The 22,732-nt window shown below is 43.7% G+C and overlaps 1 protein-coding gene across 11 annotated transcripts in view; it reads right to left on the bottom strand.

Annotated features, from left to right (window-relative positions):
- The window catches only part of RBM47 (RNA binding motif protein 47), a 79,788-nt gene that overhangs the window by 18,425 nt on the left and 38,631 nt on the right, over positions 1-22,732 (bottom strand). Inside the window, exon 2 of one of the 11 annotated variants that reach the window (XM_049792608.1) lies at positions 11,961-12,154. The exons of 9 other annotated variants lie outside the window; for them this stretch is intronic. The gene's annotated coding sequence lies outside the window, so the exon portion shown is untranslated. Of the gene's footprint in view, positions 1-3,365; positions 3,403-11,960; positions 12,155-22,732 lie in introns of those variants that run through there. One more of the 11 variants, XM_049792634.1, reaches the window with a different exon arrangement.

Raw genomic sequence — 22,732 nt, 5'->3', positions numbered from 1 at the left:
ATTACTGAATGGCAAGATATTGAAGCCACATGTTGAGGAAAGCTGAGAAGATGAGAGATGGGTTGTGTAATCATTCCTATCAGCTTTCCAAATCAGGAAACAACACAACCCTTCCCTTCTCCCCAAATTCCCATATTTCAGTGTAGTCAACAACATCTATTATTACCAGAGTCAGACAGGAAAATGTGTCACACATAAAGTGCAATGTAGTCACTTGGTATGTAACAAGTCTTTCCCATTCTGGATGAACTGTACTTGATGGGAAACTTTTTGCAGCATTTGTTTATTACAAATGCAATTAAACAGTGTTCTCTGCAGAGATGCTGATACAGGTAAGTGTGTCCTCCTCATTAACTGCCTGCTTTAAAAAGAGTTCTTTCTAGCAAAGGAAGAAGTGTTTCATTCAGTGCGGACTAGGAGCTCGCAAGCTTTTGCCATAAGAAAGACAGGAAAAATCTTCTGTAACTGAAAAACAAAACCACAACTAAACTCATCTGTTAATTATTACACAGGGAAGATAAGACATTCACCTATTTCACTTCTTGCCTCTTCGAAGAAAAACCTTATCTATGAACATGGTTATTTAATTTTATTGTTGAAAATGTCTGTGAAAGGCTTTGCTGAACTCTGTGGAGTAGGGATATGCATGCACGCGCTTGTGATTTTTTTTTGTTATTATAATGCATAACACTATCTATCTGTCTGTCTGTTCATCTACGTAAACATTACTGTAACATGTTCCACCCTACAGTGCAACCAAGAGTATCTAAAAAAGTTCATAAACTACAGTTCCTTTTCAGCCTTTCTAATCTAACTTTTTCAGCTAATTCTTCAGGAGATCCCAAAGCAAAACATAACACATCCTGCCTGTTCATACAAAGTATACTTGCTTAGTCAATTTTATAACAATAAAAATAGCTTCAGACTTTTCAGTTCGCCCTAATCTTATGCACCGTTTTTATTGCGACATTCTCAGTTTTGTGTTCACCACATGAACACTGCAACAACGGGGGGCCCAACATGCAACCTTGCTTTCAGCAGGAGGCAGAGATTTCAGGGAAAGCTGAAAGTCGCCCGACGTGTTCCCTCCCCCTCAGGTCACAGAAATGAAAATCAGCATAAAGCAAACGGCAGTTGGGATGTGAATGTTCGCTGCTGAAAGTACATTAAACTCAAAGCTTTTGGCTTAGTCAGTGGCTGGGTGTTTTGTTGTGGTTTTTTTTTTTTTTCCTTTGTGCACTGACATTCGACCCCTTTTATAATATGCACCTTGCACCACTGAAACCCAGTTAGTTATTTATTAAACTCAGGTACCAATAGCTGACTTGTACATATCACGCTTTTAACTGCCTGGCGTTGCCCGTTCGTGGAAGAGAGGGGGATGAAAGGCAATCATCTTTGCTGTGAAATTCTGTCATATCGGCAGAAAGGAGCTGCAAAGTGCAGCAATTTGCACCTGACCTCTGATCTAAGAAATTTGTACAAACCTTTGCACCTTGGATTGAAATTGAGAAACAAAGTTTACAAGTACAAGGAAGATATTTCCCGCACTCGTTACCTGTGCCCAGGGTTAACATTATAAATAAAAAAAAAATGTTTAACCAAGGCAGGGACTCTCTCAGGAGGCACTATTTCTGTGCTGGGTTAATTCAAGACAATTTAAGTCTACTGAAATTACAGCTCAGCTGGAAATACCTAGGGTTTGGAAACAAAATTCCTCTGCACTTCAGAAAAGGAGTGGGATTTGAGACAGATGTAATTTAAAATTCACCTTTTGCTGACTGTGACTGGGATTTTTTTTTTTTTTAATTAAAAGCTGAAGAAAGAAGACAAGCAACATTTGATTCAATATCATTTCTTCAGCAAAGAATGGAGCTGAAATGCAGAGTTGAATAGAAATTATTAAAGACAGTAGCAAAATGGCTCCTCTTTTGTTAACTTTATTTATTTTTATCCAACACATTATCTAATCTCAGTTATATACTGCAGAGCTGTAAGAGAAACCCACGGAAAAACAATCAAACCAACAACATTACAACAAGCTCTTGATAGATGGTCATATGGCCTTGTCTTGATGAGCAAAAAGGACATGTTTGCAGTTCTGTTAGATTAACCATGTTAATTTAATTAAAAAGCTCTCTCAACTCTTTCAGACACTGGCAAGGTCTTTGGTGCAACATCATCAGCTAACACCAACATGCATCTCCATGGACTGTGTTGGATACGAAGGCCTTCAGAGATCAACTGCGATAATACAATTGAAAAAGTTGCCCTTTCTGCACCCCAGCCTGTCAGGCCATGGAGCATTGCAAGGGATGGCAGTAACGTTTTGACGTGCTCACTCGCTGTGAGCACCGGCTGTCATCCATGGCAAGCTTGGGTGTGCAAAGGGAGAAGGTGCATTTTACATGCACATTTTGAAGCACGGCTTCAATCCCACCTAGCTCAGAACAGGACACGATTATACACAACTGCTGCATCTGGTCCACATGTGAATGGACAATTTTGTCATTGGTTTTAATTGAACCTCACTTACAACAGCTACATTTCCTTTTCTTTTTTTTAAAAAGGTTTTAGAGTCAACTGATTTTTTCCAGATTTAAGCTCAAACTTCACTATTGTTATCAGCAGTGAGCCCAATAAAGCAATAAATTAATAAATAAATAAATAAGGATGAACAGATTAATGTTGCATGTCTTATGTCATACACAAGCCTTAAACGTTTCACATGCTGCTTAAGTAGAATATGAACAGAATATCAGAACTTGATTTTCTTAAAATGTTATCAAATTTTCAGTATGAAGAATGAGTTATATAGATTCATTTGTATTAATAATACTTGCATATACACCCTCAACCTTGCTCGACCTTCTAAGCCACTTTCAATCTACAAGCCCCAAATTCTGTACCTAAAGCTGATAACTCACTTTTAAAGTTTGATTTTTATGTCAGTCTCTTGAAAAAGCAGAACCAAGCAGCACAGACAGCGGCAGAGACAAACCAATTGAAAACACAATGTCAGGCAGTTGTAAATGGCTACCTTTCACTTCATTAATTTAAGATAGTAGAAAAAATGTCTCTGAGATGATTTTGTTTTCCTCTGTCTAAAATATCAGTGGTTTAGTTTTCGCCGTTCTGACATTTGCTTGGCTATTTGCTACACAAATTCTTTTAGATAATCACATGTTGAACTCGTAGTTCAAACTTAGAAGTAGTTGCTTCCTTCTCAAACAACTCTTTAGGACCCTCTAAAGGAAAGCAAAACCCAAACCCGATACCTTGACAATGACATACTTTCGGTCTCAACTGCCTGATAAATGAAAACCAGATAAAAAGCCCTAGAGAGCAAACAAGATTTCCCTTACCTCTCCGGCCCCGCAATCGAAGTGCGACAGGTTAAGAGGACTCACGCCTTTGCCAGAGCAACCTTTCTTCCTAATGGCAAGAGCCGTGTAACCTGGTTATACAGTTTATGCATCTCTTTATTGGCCAGCGAGCGTTAGCCATTTAAATTCCTTGGAAGTCATTTGTTAAGGGCTCTTAGGCTGAGGCTAAGTGGGTGGGACGGGAGGGAGAGGGGATGTTAGCGCTGCCAGACACAGAGAGCTCTCCAAAGCGGTTTGAAGATTAATAGAAAACCATCTGCAACGAAGGTATCTTTGGAGGGAGGGCTGGGTCCAACATTCAGGGAAGCATAGGAAAGAGAAACCATTACATTTTTGCAGGGGGGAGGAATTTGAAGAGAAAGATTTCATTCAAAACTTGGAAAAAAAGGGAGTGAAACATGTACAAACAACTCCTTCCTAGCACAAGGCGTTGTGCAAATAGCTTGAGTTACTCACAACAGATAAGATAAGAAAAGGGCATATTTTGCTTGACGGCATGAGGTTTTTTCAGTGAAATCTTTTTTTTTTTTTCCATTATATGTATCTGGCAAAATTATTTCAGGCTGTGCTTAATCAATTTACCTTTGGTTGTAAGAAAAAAAATGATCTGCAGCTCCTGGAGCGACAGGTAGGTTTGCTGATCTCGGCGGCAGCAGCGGGATGGTAGGAAAAACTCAGCCTGTGCCGCGTACCCGGCGTGCACCATTTCAGCGGCAAACACGGAAACTCAAACGTGTTTGCTTGAAAGAAAAAAAAGAGGCTGGTGCAGAAGTAAAAGCACAGGGGTGGTAAAACATGATTCATGACAGCACAAATGGTCTGTACATAACAACGGAGCATTAGGCCCCAGGAGCACTTAGGCAAAGCAAACAACACACCTTCTCGAGCAGCCAAGAGGAGGAACTGCACTGTAACACTCTTTGGATGATGGATTTGCCCGGTCGGCAAGCAGTGTGCACAACCAGCCAGCGGGAGAAGAGGGAGCAGGGCATGCCTTGGGAGACGACTAATTTCTGGGAAAGGATACTGCCTGGAGAAGGTGAAAAGCAAACAGCGTATCACAGAAGCAAAACAACTACAGCTTTAAGTCCTTTTCCTTTTTTTTTTTTTTTTTTTTTTTTTTTTTTTACTAACATAGCCATTCCTTTCTTCTTTCTCTTTTTTTTCCCAGAAACTAAATCTTGGTCCAAATCTCCAGTCAAGCAACACACAGGCAGCAACCTCAGAGCATCCCTGTTTGGAAGGAGAAGTGTCTTAACCTCTCAATGACAAACTGTGCACAGGGGTGGATTCTGCAGAGGAAGCACTGTCAGATGGTCCTACATGATAATTTGTTCTTGCGCCCTGAGTGGTTTAATCTGGGCATGTAAAACTTAGAGACATCCTTGTACGGCGGAGTCAGAGGCTGGTCAATAGAGAAGAGGGCTAGGGGAGTCAACTGGTGTAGAGATAGGAGCTCTAAAGTTAGAAAGCTCCAAATTAGAGGCAGAAATGTGGAGGATGGCAAAGACTGGCAAAAGAAGCATCTTTGTGGCAGTTTCTGAGAGCAAACAGGAAGGATAGCTGTTCTACTTATACCACAAACCCAAAGGGTGATTGCAATCACTCTGTTCTGGCTTTTTATACTTGTTTATCCACAGTATTGTGGCTGCTGTGTGTTGGGCACTGTACAAACACACCTGGAGCCTGGATCCTGGTCCCAAAATGCCTGCAGCCCAAGTGTACTGTACAAGTCTTTCATCTGCAGAATTCCTCTTTGCAAATGTTAACTCATTAGCTACAAGAGCTGCAGAGAAGCAGGTACTTGATCTGCAGGCAGGGAAGCTGCAGCATGGAGATTAAGTGGTTTGCCCAAGACTGTGGAAGAAATCAGTCTCAAATCTGGGGACAAAATCTAGGAGATTCTGCCAAAATCAGATCCATGTCTCAATCCCACTGATCTATATAGGGAAGTGAGTATAAAATATTTAGCTGGTATGTACTTGAATGCACAGGGAAGACTATTCTAGTGTAAGTGGCATGAAAAAGCACAGTTACTAGTGAGCCAATGGGCTCATTTTTAGAAGGCTTTTCAATATACCATGTCCATTAGGATCATGTAGGGAGGCTGCTGAGACTCTTGACTTTCCTTTATACTTTCACTTTCAGCTCCAGTTTGTTGTTAATTTCCAAGTTATGCTCCCGTTATTGTTTAAAGCAATGAACATCAGCAGATCAAGCTGCTGCAGGGTATCCTGAGGTGTTAGCATCCCCAATGGCAGAATTGGAAAATACATTAATTTGTCCTGCAGGCTGTGCTTTCATAGGGAACATAGGAAAGTTGGGCAGAATTCTGCAAGTATGTCCCCCAGCTTTTCCTGGTGTTAGGCACCTACTGCCCTTCGGCTTCAAGCAGGTTGTATTCATAACGATTGCATGACTTTTTATATGTCTCTTTATGATGGCTCTGGCATCATGAGGGGGATACACCTAAGGCAGAGTGGAAAAGTGTTAAGGGCAGACACGTGAGCAAGTGAAAGAAGGGAGAGTGAAGAGTGAGTGGTGGATTGGCTTTTATGGTTATATATGGTCTTCAAAAACTACTGAGAGAATGTAGTGGAATAAGAAGGGAATGTGCCAAGTAAAATATTTCACCAAAAGGACACATGAATTTAAGGGTGACATGCACGGTCTCTCATCATCTCAATCACAGAAAGTCTTTACAGTCTGTCAGTATATTCACACATAAGCCCATCTTCAACCACAATACAGCCGCAAAAATTAGGATCTCATAATGTAACAGACCGCCTCTTTTCTCCTTTTCTTTCTTTTCCTTCTCTTTTTAACAAAACAACTTTGTGTTTGGTGGAACAGGTTCCCACATGTTTGTAGAACCATTTTATTGCCTATTTGAATGTTTAAAGGGACAACACCACTTTATTTAAATGAATAACATGTTATTTTACACCTGTTCTTACACAATGTGAGTTAATGCAGCACAATTCATCATTTCCTGACTTTCATAAGTTATTGCAGACCAAAACCTGGGGAGAGCCTTCAGAGAACGTACAATCTGTAACAGGTACCACAGCACTTTGGGGTTTTTTGGGGTGGATAGTACACAACAAACACACATATAATTACACGTCTCAAAACAGTTTTACTGTATAGTCTCAAGAGATTTTAAGAGGTATTCAGGCACCCAGGTAGACACTTGGAGACAACAGTTTTCCAATTTCTCTCACACCAAAGCCCTTTCCATGCATAGCCTACGTCAGTGCTTTGACCTTTATCTTGCCATGTCATAGAGGATTCCCAGTAAACGTCCTTGCAAAGGTGGACTCCCCTTCTGCTCTGCCAGCCCCAGCCACATCCCCCATCCCAGCATGGAAAGGACAAAGTCACAGCCCTGAAGGTGGAGGGAGGCCCACCAAGGGGGAAATTTGGCCGAGGACACCTTGGGCTTTCCCCTTTTGTTTTTTAATCTTAGGCTTCTCTGGTTCATGGGCAGCGAGAGTTGCCCTGGTAACCCTAACAGTTCCTGGACAAAATTTTTGTTTTATTTTTGGCAAACACTTTAATTGTCATTCTGCAATGAAAGTCAAGCACAGAGGATCACCCTGCAGAGGTGAGTCAGCACAAAGGTTCAGTTCCCCTGTGTGCAGTTTTGTGCTTTCATTTAAACCTGAAAGCGGGTTTTAGATTCCAAAATAAGACGACAGATACTGAATAAACCCATGGAGTGCAATAGATTTAAATTAGCACATAAAAAAAGAAGGAAACCAGCAAAACCCAAAAGTTTTTTATATAGCCACAGCCATTACATTTCTGTGGCACGTTTGCTTTCCATTAAAATAAGTATAGGGTGGGTTCTGGATAGACACATCTGCAAGGGAGGTTAATACGATGATTGCTTTTCAGTTCCTGGCTAAATAAAACACTCTGTGGGAAAAAGGTTTAGCCCTCACTAGCCTGATGTGGCTGCTCAAGACCAGTGTTTCACACCACAGACCCACAAACATGTTAAGCTGGTGCTGCCAATGTAAGGTCCCGCTCCATCCTTCCCACAGCCACCCCGTGCAGCCTCCGCTTGTGCAGCCACAAGCGTTTGTGCGGCTGCACCCTGCACACACGCTACCTGAACACCTGTGCTGGCAGAGGGGAAGAAGAAGGTGGGACCTGTCCTTCTGCCAGCATTGCTGGCTTAAAGCATTTGTCGAATCACCAGCGTTGAGCAAATTCATGGGAAAACAAGGGAGAGATTTCTTTTGAAGCTTGCTGCTTCTAGTTTCACAGCAGAGCTGCCGCTCTGGTGAAGCCGATGAGATTTCACAGCGGAGGAGTTGAGAGCCTTTCTGTAACACCAAGCAGCTCACTGAACCATCCAGAGCAATCAGAGGGTAGAATAGCAAACTGTTACTCTTTAAAAGATTGGATGCAGCCAGTGAATTTTAGTGCTGCAGCTATCGAGAGGCTAAAGGTACTGGAGAAATCAAGGAGGGAGGCACAGCGTGGTGGTGTAAGCTCCATGGGTCACTGAAAGGCACCCGGTGGCCACCTCGGGTGGCGGGCAGGGATATCTAGCCAGCACAAGCCAACCATGTGCCAACCAATTTTGATAATTAAAAGGTTCCTAGCAAATAACATTCTCGTTGGTTCCCTCTGGGGCCTTTTTGCAAAGGACAGCATCACAAAAGCTTTGTGATATGTGGTCACAAGAGGGAGGATAAAGACCTCCAAACTTTTATTTATAGGAGAATGAAGCTAGGCTTCCAGAACGGGGTATGAAAATGGACATGGTTAGCGCACATAACCCTCGTTTCCTCACTTCCAGCAATTGCTCTGCCCTTTTACAGCGTGCACTAGAATATAAGAATATTAAGCAAAAGAGCTTCCTCCAGCCAACGCGCATCATCTCTGGTTAGGGCATAAGCTTTTCTATTTTAGTTCTTAATGTCTTACTGAAAATAAGACAATAAGCATCACTTGGAAATTGTTTGTAAAAAGAGGTTATGAGATAAGGGAACTGACACTGTTTCCTTCAGGAAAACACATTTATTTTTCTGCCTTCCAGTAACATGAAGGAAAAATTTAGACTAGAAGAGACTGAATGAGCTGCAGTGGCGTTTACCATATCCAGTAACTCCCGTGTCTCTTACATTATGTTTTGCTACACGTTCACAACTTCCATGTCTCAGAACACTGATTTATTGTCAGAATTAGAAAATGCAGCTCTTTCTGGTGTTGGCAGAGTCTGAACTGCCATCCACAGAAAAGGCATCATTACTGAAGAAGTCTGTGTTAAGCAGACTAAGCTTTATACCAGTCCTATGCTGCCAGACGACCTGGGACAGGACTTTATATGGTAAAAAGCTGCTGCGACCGAGTCACCCATCGGCGGTGCATGCTGCGGGGACTCAGGATCGGGGTCACACCTCTTGGCCCATCGCCCTGCCTTGGCACGCTGCACTTTGTCCCCATGGCCCAGCGTGGATTTGCCCGTGTCGTCACATGCTCTCGCCTTACCTAACCTCAGCCCGGCGCCCCGGCTCCTCCTCTGCCAGTGTTTGCATCCTGTCTGCTCCTCTCCACTGCTGACCTTCGCCACGGGCAGGCACTATTTGGGCCGCAAACCTGCCTTCAGCTGCGCTTTCTTCTCAGCAGCCAGCGTTATACCAGAAACCAGCCGCAGGCACGCCGCTCCCGAGCCGCTGCGGCTCGCGCCGGTTTGGGGCTGATTTAAGCAATGCAACCATAAGGACTCTGCTGCCAGGCTAAGATGTGCTTCCACGGCAGGGGAAACAGGATGGGTTTGCCTGTTATTCCACCAAACATGTTATCTACGGCACAGGCAAGCCCTAGAGCTACATCTATACCGTGCCACTTGCACGTCGCAGAAACACAAGCGTAACGTAAGGGGCTCTTGGTATGAACTTTGCAACCCTGTGGTAAAATCACCCACCATAACCAAACACACTTAAATAGTAAAAGGGCACTTTCACCTTCACAGCTGCACCTTGGGGCCCACTGCCCATGCAGGGCTCTCAGGCATCATCCCCCTGACTGCCAGAGCTGCCCCAGGTCACCCTGTGGGGGTAGGGCCAGCCTCATTAAACTTGAAAGTGCTCAAGGGCTGTGTTAATGGGCAGCTCTCAGTAATCACAAGAAGGTGATTTTTTTACAGGACTATGTTTCTGCTATAAAACACTTCTCTCAAAGAAAGACCTCAGAGTGCTGTTGACATAACTTACTTCTATAGATATTTGACAAGATAAAACAGGCAAAGTGACTGTGATTTCAAGGACCATAATAGCTTAAATGTTTAGGAATGAGAAGAATGGCCTGAATGGCTGTAATTATTAAATCCATTAGTTAAATTGCTCTTTCCCTTCCTTGGTAAAGAAAATGTTTCTACAATGACCTAGGATCTGCCTGCTCTTGAGCCACTGACAACACCTAAGTGGGGGGGTGTATCTCATTCAAGATGTACCTAAGCCCCACACTTCCTATCTCTTTGGGAAGGTTTGTATTTTCAGTGGGACATTTCCAAACTGGCAATAGCCTAACCCAACCCTTAAGTGCAGACTCAGAAGCTGCATGAAAAGGTCCTGAGACAGGAAGGTCCTTTTACTTTGGCTAAAGGAGGGGTTGGAGACACACAATTACCTCTTCTGAGCAGTATCTGCACTCTCAGGTCTGCCCTATTTCTCTCTCATATTTCTTTTCTCCTGCAGGGTGGATGCATGTAGAGCCTGGGACTGCTGAGGGTAGGCACTGTGGGCAAGTCCATCTTGGTTTTGGGGGAAGGAGAAGACTTCAGCTCGAAGATTGCCTGCTGTGCTGCCTTTGGATCCAGGGAAGGGACACCAGCACGTTTTATTTGTTAGCAGAAATGTAATTGATGGGAACTACTGTACTCAACTGTTGAGCATAAATAATGCTCACCATGTGCCTGAGACATTAGCTGTTTGCAAGGAGGCATCTGCAATTAAACAGGAAATTGCAGCTTGTCAGCAGGTTGACCAGGTGATAAAAGACCCGTAAATCTGCAGAGATACTCCCTTTTTTTGAAAAAAACAGTTAAAGTCTTCTCAGGAACTTTAAAAGGTCAGTGACTTCACCCTTCTCAAAAACATGCAACATAAACTCCTAAAGGAAGCACATTTAATTGGTGGGAATACATACAGGTTGCATTTTAAAGGTAAGCATGTTACCCAATATCCAGAAAAAGAGCTGCTACAGTCTCGAAGCAGCTAAGATGGTTGAAATCTGACCTTTCTAGGGTTGTGTGCTGTCTTCAGAGCACCACTGGAGGTAAGCAGAGACCTACGTTTGAGGACATTGCCCTTCCTGCTACATTGCTGGAGGTTAATCCAAAAGAAAAAGGACGACATTTGTGTGCAGTCTGTCCCAGTCTTACCCCATTTAATTCACCAATACATGATTTAGCACGGAATCTCTGAATATGAAATACTGCTGCCTAGTACACAGATTAATGTGGCAACAACCAGGTGGTCACCTATCCTTCACCTGTCCAAATATTTAGACTTCCACATCACCCTTGAGGTCTGAATTTTCTATCTGTAGAAAGAATTATTTGTTCTGTTTCTATTTAGGGGTGTATGTGAAGACATGGTTGAAGTTTTGTCAGTTCACTCTTGGTGCCACATCATCGTGTTTGACATGAACAATGTTACGTCAAGGATTTAACTTTTTTGACTTCTTATATGTTTCATGGTATGATACTGGTGGTATGTACAGGACAGCGCATCCCAAAAAATACAAATAAAGACATCAGGTGGTGAGGTTTCCCTTGTTTTGATCTTTGGCCTTTGTAAAATGAAGCAAAATCTTTTTCAGAAGATGTGCCACAAGACCAATGAAGAGTAGTAAGGTTATACTGAGGCTTTAGACTGTTTTTCTTTGGAAACTCTCGATTCTTTTGACAATTATTGTTAAAAATGAAACCTAAGTAAGTGGATTAAAATTGCCTTGCACATAATTTCCTAAGTATATTGATGATGCCAGCAAAAGAAATGTAATTTCCTTATGCTATCACTAAGCTACATCATTTCAGAGAGGAAAAAATGTAATATTTTGAGTTTGCGCATTTACTCCTGAAAAGACCATTTTATATGTTTGAAAAGGTTACTTTGGGTCTGTTATTGAGTGTCACAAGAGTGATTGCAGAGTACAGTGTGACGGTCACTGTGCATGCCGTGTATACCCCCACGGCGCAGGAGGACACTTGCGACCTGGAAGAACGGGAGCCTCCACAACGACTGCCCATTTCTGACAGAGAGACTCAGTTGTACTCAGAGCATAGTCAGCTTCCCAAAAGAAACAACCTTCCCATCTAAAGCACAAGATGGTGCATTCAGCGACTAGGAAGACAGATTTCTCTGAAACAAGGACTTTCCATAACCACTTCCTCTATGAACCCTTATACTGTGTTTTAGGGCACCTACCACTGCCCAAGAGGCTGAAACAGGTGCCTCGCTGACCAGGCTCCCTCCGACACAGCCTGCAACCCTTCTAAGTACCACAGGAAATATAACCATGACCGTAATACTGCCGCAGGGTACGGTTACTAACCTACAGGTTGCTCCTCAGCTGGCCAGCAGTGGTAGGCTTGTGCCCCTCTAAGCCGTTGCGTGCCTGGTGCCACCGTCGCCGTCGCGTCCCCAGCACTCAGCCGCTCGCTGCTTCAAGACCTCAGCTGGGGACTTCGTAGGTCACGGAGGAACAGCAGGACAGTCCTCGTGCTTTCAGATGCTCTTTTACTGAAACTATCAAGGGAACCTAAATCATTACAACCCCTAACAGCGACCAGAGCTGGTTAAAGGGCACTTTACAAAAGGTTCCTCCCTGGGTACACTGTGACTGTGTTTTGCCAAGAGCAACCAACTTCTCTCCTACCTCCGCTGGCCAAAGGTCAGCACATCAAAGCGAACAAAGTCCAGCAGTAGCTTGTGGTTAAATGGCTAAAGCCACTCCGGCTTACCGCAGGTGCTCCAGAAGTAAAGCTGCTGTGACGCTCAAAGCTCACAGCTATAAACTACTGTAAAATTTGGAAGGGGAGGGAGTGCGTTTCGGCACAGAAGACAAAGAGCATTTGCCACTGTAACTGAGCAAACAGGCAATAAATAGACTAGTTGTCTCCGGGAGTTCATTTCCCTGTTTGCACATCCTAGCACTTGCATGCTCTTCCTGGTTTTGCCGAATGCGTGGTGTTCCCAGCCTGGTTTCCTAAAAACACCCCCGTGCCTCACCCCAGGCGTACGAACTCGTGACGTGTCTGCCGGCCCCCGTTCACCCCATCCACCGCTTGTGGACCTGCGGGCCAGCTGCGGCCAAGCGGCACGCGGACGGAGAGAGGTCTCAGAGCTCACGCAGCTTTAGGAAAGCCAGGGCTAACTCGGGGAAATGACATTGGTATGCGACTGAGGGAGAGCCAGCTGGGGACAAGCTTTCCACCCCCCCCACCCACCCCCCCGAGGAGGAGCAGCCGGCCGGGCTGTACAACCTGCAGGTGAGGGCACCCATGGCCCCCGGCAGCCACCCAACCTGCGGGAAGGGGGTGCAGAGAGGAGCAAGGGAGGAACGCCAAGGCTGGGAGGAGCTGGGGACATGGGATGGAGCTGGAATTGCTCTGCATTCCTGCGGCGATACTGTAGAAAACCAGACTTAGTAAGTTCTGCTATTCATAGATCAGCCGGTTATAATGATGTTAAATCCTCCAGTCCTTGTCTGTCAAATTCACACTGAGATAAGTAGGAACTAAGCATGCTCGAGGGCCTTTGAAGACTGTATAAGTGCCTAGATGTTGCCCTGGGGAGGTCTGACTTTAAATACCCGCATCTTAAAACGACAACATATAAAAAAACAGTTCTGCCTTTCAGACACAAACTTAAATCATTATATTGCCCAACTCGCAGAAACATTATCAAAATTACGCAAAAAGTACACAGTTACATTCTAACCTTGAGTAAAAATCAAATTTCTGAGGCTATGCTACACTTTCATTTCATTAAGCATTTAGCATTTTTTAATACACCTAGACACTAAAATAGTCTGTCTGTCTTCAAAAACACTAAATTAGGCTTCCTTAAGTATACTACAGATACAAATGTTAAGTTACTGGAATGTTGCAGAAGAAGTAATAAAAACATCTAAAAGCGTGGCCTACAGCAGAGAGAAAAAAATGGATTTTTGCACTCGTGCAATGGGAGGACGTGTATGGAAAATCCTGGCTGCTGGTTTTTCTATTTTCAGTTCATTGGTAGAAGTGCCGTCTCCAGAGAGAACTGCTTTCCTTCCTTCTCTAGAAAGAGGACAATGCACAGAAGGAATGGTTTGAAGGAGGAATTGTTTTTCTCTTATCTTTTTCCATCTTTCAGTTGCTCTTTATTACAGTGCTTAATTTTAAGGCAATAGTAACACAGGAGGCATATTCAGGAAGAGCTGACCTTCTAATAAAACAAGCAAGAAACACCTAGGACAGGTAGAAATCTGAAGAGCCAACAATGCCTTTAATAAGGATGTATAAGGGAACAATCCCACTAGTTGTCTGCCTGGTGGTTTGGAAACCCCTGACAGCTAACGTACTGCACACTACTGTGCATTTATTTCAGCAAAGGAAAAACCCAGTTTATTTATTATCCCATTATAGGGCATTGTTTCTGATGCCCTTACTCTCAAAAGCAGCAAAAGCACCAAAACAATGTATTGTTTAATATCAAACAATGCGCTTGTTTCTTGTCAGAGCAGGGAAGCCAATGCTTGCTCAACTGCACAGCCAGAATATAACTATATTATATAACTATACATTTCGACTGGGCTTGTCAAAGAAAATAAGGAACAGTGTGAAAGCAGGGAAAATTTGTAATAGGAGCAAAAGGAACCCATCACGACCTGTCAGGTTGGTCCTCTAAGTGCCTGTCAAGCTGGGAGCACAATGTTTTACAAACGCTGGTGTCAGTTCTTAGCACAGAAAGAGGAACCGACAGCTGGAGATGTGGTCTGGGGAAAATGAAAATGTTGCAGTTAGGTGGCAGAGTGGCATGCAAGAGCCCCACCTGATGTAGCCGGGGGACAGGTTGCTGCTGGGGGTCTCAGGGCAGTTCTCTGCCCTGCTGGCTGCTTTGGAGCAGTTCTTTCTCTTGGTTTAGCCCAGAAATTACACCATGGACATGCAAGTTTGACTGAAACTGTGAGTTCTTCTGAACACTTCTGGTTCTAATCATGTATGCTCTCCACCAAAAAATCCTCAACAAGCCGCTGTAACGTAAGCACATAACCCCCTACTTAGGTCTCGTCTCGTGACGAGGAGCTGCAGATACTCCCTCCCGAAGGACGGTCACATTTATTCCCCCAAGGGGAAGGAGGAGGAGGAGGTTCCTGGTGCAGGAACGGCTGGACCACTGCCTGTGCTGCACCTCCATTTGGCCTGTGAGAGAGCAGAGCAGGGCACATGCGTCCTTTCCATTGCCCCAGCCGGTGCAACCCTCTGCCCGCTGTGATCCCTGCAGCAGCTCAGGGCAGTCCCATGCACGCCGCACATCTGCACCCTGTGATAGCTCACTTCTCCAGGTCATCATCTGTCCTGGTCTGCTGAGCATCCACACTGCAGCAGTGGTTGCTTTTGGGTCCTCTTTCAGACAGAACCAACCTGTTCTTCCTCAGCAAAGCCCAGATGTGGCTCCAGGGACAGACTAAATGGATTAGCCTGTGCCAGGTGTGGTTGCCTGGGCTGATGCAACACAGTCTTCCAAGAGGATCCCTGCACCCACAGGTGTCCCTGCGTGACTCCGTGCTGCGGCCAAACGCACAACCTCAGTTTCATTACAGCCCCCTGCGATGCTTCAGGGGCTGGCAGCTAACGAAAAGCGTATGAGAAATGATAATTATGCCTTAGGACTAGGGGGGTCATTACAGGTGCTAGAGAAGACCCGGGACACGTGTTGTGTGGATGAGCTAGCCTGCTCTGGAGCGGTTAGCGGAGCACCACAGCTTGTGATATAAATAATAAGTTTATATTAATTTAAATTAATAAATCATCTGCTACCTACTTTTTGTTTTCCCCTAAGCAACACAGCGTAGTTAGTAAATGGAAGTGAAACCTGCTGGTTACGAAAGCTACTCTAAGCAAAAATCACGTCCAGTAGGCTAAATAAATTTGGAAACCTGAGGTGCAAGCTGCAAATGTTTGGTGTCATACCTCCAAAAGATTTTGTGTGATTCTACTGAAACCTGCCAGGAAAAACCTATCCTGGGCTCAGGTGAGGCAAAACTTGTTTTCCTTCTGGTTCCTTGGAAGTGGAGTAGTTATATGAAATGTAGGCCTACAGCTAAAAGGTTATTTCATCTATAAATGCGAAGAAACTCGCATCTAGCATTGGAGCATTTTGAGGGAGGTGTAAACATTAATGCACGCATCCCCCCTCCTGCCCCCCTCTCACGGGCATTTGCAGTGCAAGAGGTTAAAAAAAAACCCTACACAAATGAAAATGGAGCCTTCCCCTGGGATAACACAGACAAGCAGAGGAGACAGAGACACGGCATGGCACAGCCAGCTGCCGAGAGCGTCAAATCACCAAACGACATGAATGAAATACTGTGCTATTACACCCAGCTCGTACAGAAACCATCCTGCTGCTAGCAGGTGAACAGGAGAGTCATATTTCACAATCAGATTTCAACAAGGGGGTCATGCTTTGGAGATGAGAGGCTGTGCAAAAGAAACAGGCTATTTTTAAAAGTCAGGCCAAATGCTTGAAGAAAACCTTCTAAAAAGTAGCCGCCAGCACAGCTGTGTTTATGGGTCTATTCAATCAGCAAGTAGCTGGCTCATAGATTTTGAGTGCATGTAATGATTTAACATCGTGACCCAAGCAAGAAACTGGAACACCCAGAGAAACGATTTTGGCAAGGGTGTATTTAATGAGTCAGAGTGTCCTGTTATCTGATGGTGTGTTTTTACATGGTGGGAACTATTTTAATTGCTGTATAATAATCTGAGAAGCTGCCAAGAGTTGCATGCTTCCTCCTTCAGTACCAGCCCAGTCCACACCAGTCAGTTTTTGCATTTTGTCCCCCTCAGGAAGGCAAAATTGCGCTCTCTCCACCAGACCTATCTGGCGATGGACCTGGGTATGGAGCCCCTGTGCACATGCCCTCCGCACAGCTGGGACTGTGAGCTGGTGTGCAGCTCTCCTGCCCTTTGCTGTGCATTTTCCCCACTTTTAAGCCTGGGGAAGGAGTCCCATCTTCCTGGTATTTGTGTCTGTTCTTTTTCACATCAGTATTCAGAGGAATAAATGAGAAATAGAGCATGCTTGTGAATCAGAAATAAATCCTGTTTGAAAGGCGACTTGAACAGATGATCCAGAAGGATGCATTTGTTCTGGTGATGGTTTTCTTAAAAAAAACCCCACAACCTCCCAGCCTCTTTACTCAGCCCCACATTAATTTTCTAAAAAAACCCCTAAAATATTTGACCCTATCCATCTCTTACTGATAGACCTGACAGGAGACATACACACTATAAATTAGCTATATGACTAAAAACTGCTACTCCCAAATATTTTTATAAGCAATCAGGAAAATCTATTGCACATAAAAATACCACCAATGTACTACACTTATCTGAGGTCTCAAAAAGCTGCCATCACAGCTAAGGATATTTAACATTTATAAAGTTGCTTAATTAAAAAAGTAGTGGTTTGGGTTTTTTTTTTAATCAGATGAAAGTTAGATCTGGAATGACCAAATGCCAGTTTCTATATGCAGTGCCTCCTCTGCCATCATCTCTAATATCAAAACTCCACCTGCAGATATTGGAGTATTAACTGTCTTTCAGAGTCAAGGTGGTCACCCGGATTAAAGAGGAGAAGCAGAGAGAGGTTGCGCTCAATGACTTGCTTGCAAATCTGTTTGTCAGATACTTGCAGATGCCCCCCCTTACACAAACTCGCAGATCTTGTATGCTAACAGTCTGAAGGACACAAAACAGAGATATTTTCAGTTTTTCACTTCCCTTAAGAAACATGTGCCTGCTGCCTTAATGCAGGAACTAATCTATAAGCTAGAATAACCCTTTTTTAAATTACTTGGACTTCACTCACAAAAACATAACATTAATGATAAGTAATTTACATAATTACAACTCTGGAAAACCTGAGTTTAAACAAAACAGCAAACTCCCTAGAACTGGATTGGATAAGCAAAAAGAAAAAAAAAAAAAAGAGGAGAGAGAGATCCTATCTCCCATAGCCTGGCATGTTAGCACAACTCCATTCCCAAAACACTGTCAAAATTTGACTTCCTAAAACACTGTCAAAATTCTTCAAAACAATCCCCCCCCCCTTTTTTTTTTTTGCATACATCTCCAGTATATTGAAGAACAAAACCATGAGGCCTCAACGTTCAGATAAACTTAAGTGCCAGTTAATAACTTGCCAAGCGGAGTAATCATGCACTCTGGACACAAAGTCTACTGGGGTTGCTGGAGAGCGCTACATACTCAGGGCCTATGGAGATCTGCGCCATGAAGTGCTGTTATGGGGTGCTAACACAGAGCCCCTTCCCTTCATCAGGTGGGAGTTTAAGAAGGCTTTTCGCCTCTGTAAGGGAAGAAAGGGAAGAACTCATGAAAGCATGAGTTTGCCAGTTTTGTTAGTGTCTGCCAGAAATTCTAAGATTTGACTAAGCATGATTATTATGCATGTTTTTGAGATAATTCCTTCTCAACTTCTTTTTAACCTAGTTCTTCAGTTTTTCATAAATCAAATCTCTAATTAGACTTCCAATGCAGCAAAGTATCTAAGCAAGTGAAAACATTTTAAGTCTCATCTACATTAACACAACTACAATGTGTTTAAAATGACACATGTGCTGGCTGGGGTGTGCCCTACCTGCCTCTCCCAAAAGGTAGCCAGAGGTCTCAGTAACCTCCCTACCACTGCAGTTAATGCATAGAAGAGCTTTCACTGTGTTTTCATGCTGCCTTGAAGACACTCCCAAGTAATTCAATAATTTCTTTATTGAAACTTCCTTGTTTAAATGAAAATGAAGAGCAGAGCTGAGGAAGTGCCTTAACCGGATTTAATTTCCATGCCTTCCTCTTTTCTTCCGTACGGAGATGTGTCATCATGAAGTTTAAAAGAAAGCTCTCTATGTATGTATCCTGCTTCTGTTTACAAAAGGCTGCTCACCTTTCTATTTGCCATTTTAAAAACTAACTAAAAAGAAACACATTCTTTGTCAAAAAAAAGTCCTTTACGCCTGTGCAGAAAGCAGTCTCTTTGAAAAACACTCAGTTGCAGACATCTACATTACTCCAGTTAGTGAGAGTCATAGTATTTGTATCCAACATCAGCATTAACTCACCAGCCATTTACATCAAAATATTCTGCAGCAGAAAATAGATTACTACCTAGAGCAAAAAAACTTAGCATATAGAACAGCACCGTATTAAACAGCTGTGCATGATGCTAGTTTCAATGTGGGTTATCTGTAATTATGGTGGTAGTACAGAATCATAATGATGGTTTTCACCCTGGCTGATCAGAAAGAAATTCTTCTCTTCAGCCTCACTGGAGCAACTGCACAGCACAAAATGGACTAGGATGGTCTTCGTTGACTTTAGTCCAGGGTGAAACCCCACTAGGACTTTGCAGAAGAGGACTGTAGCCTGTTGATCCTGTCAAAATATGTTTCTGTTGGATATACTGATAATTTCCCTTATCTCCAGATTGTGAAAAGGAGGGAGTCTGTTGCCTGTAAACCTCTGGAAATCCTTCACTCTCTGGTGTGGTACATGTGGTATTTTGGTGTACAGAGGGTATCACAGGACACTGAAGCGTAAGGTCTTTCAGAAGTAGAAAGATGAAGAAAAGGGAGCCTGTCAAGAAGACAGGCTTATTTAGGCCCTTTTTATTGCTCCTCAGCACTGTCAGCTCGGACTTCCACCTGGATGACCCTGCTCTGCTATGGGGTGTGATAAGCCTCCGAGATGGGCAGCTTCTCCGACGTCCAGACATCTGGACATTGGCCATTCCTGCTGCTCCCCTACTGCCTTCACCCACCGCTCTCCCTGTTTGTTTCTGTGATACTGCTCCTCTCCGTGGGATTTTTTCACAGGGTCGTCTTGAGACACCAGGTACCCAGAGCTCCTTCCCTGCCTTCCAGCCCTCCCCTCGGCAGAGGGCATGAAGGCCCCCCCATGCCCACCCCTATTTCAAGCCCTCTCCACAGAGAGCTCTGGGATCAGTGGTGCTCATTTGGGTAGATGTGCTTGATCATCTCACGCTCCTACCTACAATACTGTTTTTGCAGCCACTGTGATTATGCCTTTACTCACAGCATTGCACAGTTTCAAACAACGTCCCCCTTGCTGAGGGATTCCCAACTGATTGCTGATGCAGAGCTAAGCTTTGTGCTTCAATATTGAATGACAAGAAGTTTTAAATAAAAATGAAGTTGTGATAGTACCTGCAGTAACCTCCACTGTACCCACTCCCTGCCATCTGTACTGATGGTACCCACCACCAAGCCAAACAAGCAGTAATCCCAGGCACTCTTCCTACATTTTCATGCAGATGTGGTGCCTGAAGAGACTTATAAAGGTCCATAGGCACATTCTATAAATTTTTGGTACTACAGCCTGAGTTTTCCCCTGGAACTCCATTCAGAAGCATCCTTGCCATTATGTCTATTTAATGGTCCAGGTAGGCATAGCCCTATCGGATACAGCATTTGCTCATAAGCATAGCCTGATTGAGCCCCTTCAGTATGCAGTACCTAATGGCAATGTAGTTCCCAAGAATAATGTTAGCAGGAATAAACATGATATCAGGTAGAGAAGGGTTTGCAGAATCAAGATTTTAGCTATCAATCCCACCAATTAGCACCAATGGACTGAGTAATCCCATCAAATTCAACCTGAAGCTGCCTATCCATGAATTTTCTATTGTCAAGTCCTTAGCTTCAGCTTTATTTAGAAAGTTGTCTGCCCACACAGAGCTAACTACAGGTGTGGTTTGAGCAACTCTGGGAGCCGTTGAAGTGGAAGAGCTTCATGACAGAGTGGCTGCCCTGAGTAGTGCTTGGAGAAGCATTAACAAAAGTGCCATAAACCAGGTTAGAAAAAGCTGTTTCTGTGCATTACAGAATGTTTACATAGCAATTTTCCCTTTAAAGCATCCCCAATTTTTCAGGTGAAAGTATTCAGTTCAGTAAAGCTTAGCATGATCCCAGCTGATAGTCTGTCTAAGGGCTGCTGCGGGGGCTGCCTTCAGTTGCAATTACGGAAACTGTCCAGAGGAAAGAAGATCCAAGCAAGATGTGCATTTTTTCCTGGAGACCATTAAAAAAAATACATCACTGTATATTGCCACAGCATTTCTCTGATAATATCTTTGCAGGAGGTAGGAAGGACTGGAATAATGACTGTTTTCTGCAGGTCTTCCGAAAGGATGAAAAGTCAGTGGAGGTTTCACATCTGCAAAAAATGACTTCCTTCACTCAACACCCAAAAGGTTTTGGTTTGAACAATGCATTTTCATTTTTAAGCCAAATGATCATCTGATGAAAGAGAGGCAATCTGACGACCTCTCAAACTTGATTCCTCCCAAATATGAAGGTAAAATGGCACTGCAGCGTTTGCTCAGTGTCTTTTTTTTTTCACTCTTATAGCCTGGGAGATGCAGGGAAGAAGACCAGTAAATCCACATGAGTCAGGATACTGTCATATGAGAAGTAAGCCTTTGTTTAGTCAACCATTAAAAAAATTATTTCTGCTAAAATTATTGGTTATTATTTCTACTTTTGCCTTCCAGCGTGTAAGCAAATACCGTTTGATATTGACAGCTGTTGTTAAATATTGCAGGTAAAGGGAAACATTGTGACCCAGCACCAGGGCAGGGGAGGGCAGGGCTGCCATTCATTTGGATAGATATGTTTAATCATCAACTATATACTGCACTCTGATCTCTGCAACATCTGACTTCTGATGAGGTAAAAGTTCTGAAAGTTATTACTGAAAGCAACAAATTGCATAAAGAAATATTCTCACTGAAAGCACACATTGCAAAGAAGAAAAAAGCTACATCAAGAGCTAAGCATTCATTTCTCATTGACATCACTGGGAACTGCATATACATGCATCCAGCACAAAATAATTTGGTAATTAAAATAATTAAAGTTACTTCATTTCTCAGAAATTGTATTTCATGTTCAGCTGCAATTCATGGGTTAACACTTTGTATTATTTTAGCAAAATTGAAGAGCTGGGGTTTCAATGCATCACTAGCACTTATGCTTAGCTGGAACTGTGCAAGGGTAAGTTTGCTTGTCTCTAATCACTGTCCTTAAAGGTTTGCATTTTGCCTGATCATTTTGTTCACTGCAACAGAAAGAGGAAAAACAGCGTATTGTCACAAAAATATGCTTCTGCAACTGGCTCTGAAAAGGTAAATCGTTTCCCTCAGAAAACTCCTACTCCTATAAAAGGAAAAAATCCCCCAGTAAAAGTCACACTTCTGCCTTAAGGAAATAAACTACTTAAATGCTAATGTTTTAAATTGCTCCCAAAGTAACATGAAGGAGCTATTCCAGTCATGTGGGTATTGTACAAGTGGACAGCTTTAGAAAAGATTCTCCGATTTGCAGAGAGAAAAGCAGGGAGGCGCATCTTCAGAGAAGGAATGAGACTCTGCCAGAGACCGCAGAGCTGCTTGCTCTTCTGCCTCAAGCCCAAAGCATCTGCAATGGCCTTATCCATGTGGCTGCTGTGTCAGGGGGAAAAAATAACGACTATGAGGATCTCCACTCGGGATACGCTCTTAAACAAGAGGTCTAGCACAGCAAACCCCAACTAACCCGTCCGATCCAGCTGATTTGTTGTCAACGTCTTTGTAACGGGGAGTCAAGGAAAGCGATTGCAACATCTCACCCGTGGTGCGATGGCTGCTACACGAACAAGTACAGTAAACAAAGGAAAGCCACTGGAACGGGACGGGAGTGCAGGAGGTCGCTGAGCGCCCAGCCTGGATGCTCCTCGTGGCACCGTCCCGGTGATAGCCCCGTCACCTGCCCGCGGAGAGCAGGGACCCAGGCTACTCCTGCCTCTGCAAGGGCACTGCTCAGCATGCGAGCAAGCCGGGGAAACCCTGACACTTTCCAGGGAGGAGACAGCAGAGTTTTGCTATGCCCCTGTTACTCTTCGGTAATCCTGGTTGCGTGGGGTTTTCTGTTTGGCAGGGTTTCTTTTTTTGCCATCCGAATATTCGGCATCTCTATTGAGAGTATCACTCCCCTCCAAAGCATCCGAAGAGATTATTCCCATTTTGATGTAGCCCTTTAAT

This window comes from Accipiter gentilis, chromosome 3, assembly GCF_929443795.1.
Source record: "Accipiter gentilis chromosome 3, bAccGen1.1, whole genome shotgun sequence".
Classification (NCBI taxonomy): Eukaryota; Metazoa; Chordata; class Aves; order Accipitriformes; family Accipitridae; genus Astur; species Astur gentilis.
The sequence above is the reverse complement of the archived record's forward strand: the minus strand, read 5'-3'. Positions and strand labels throughout refer to the sequence as shown.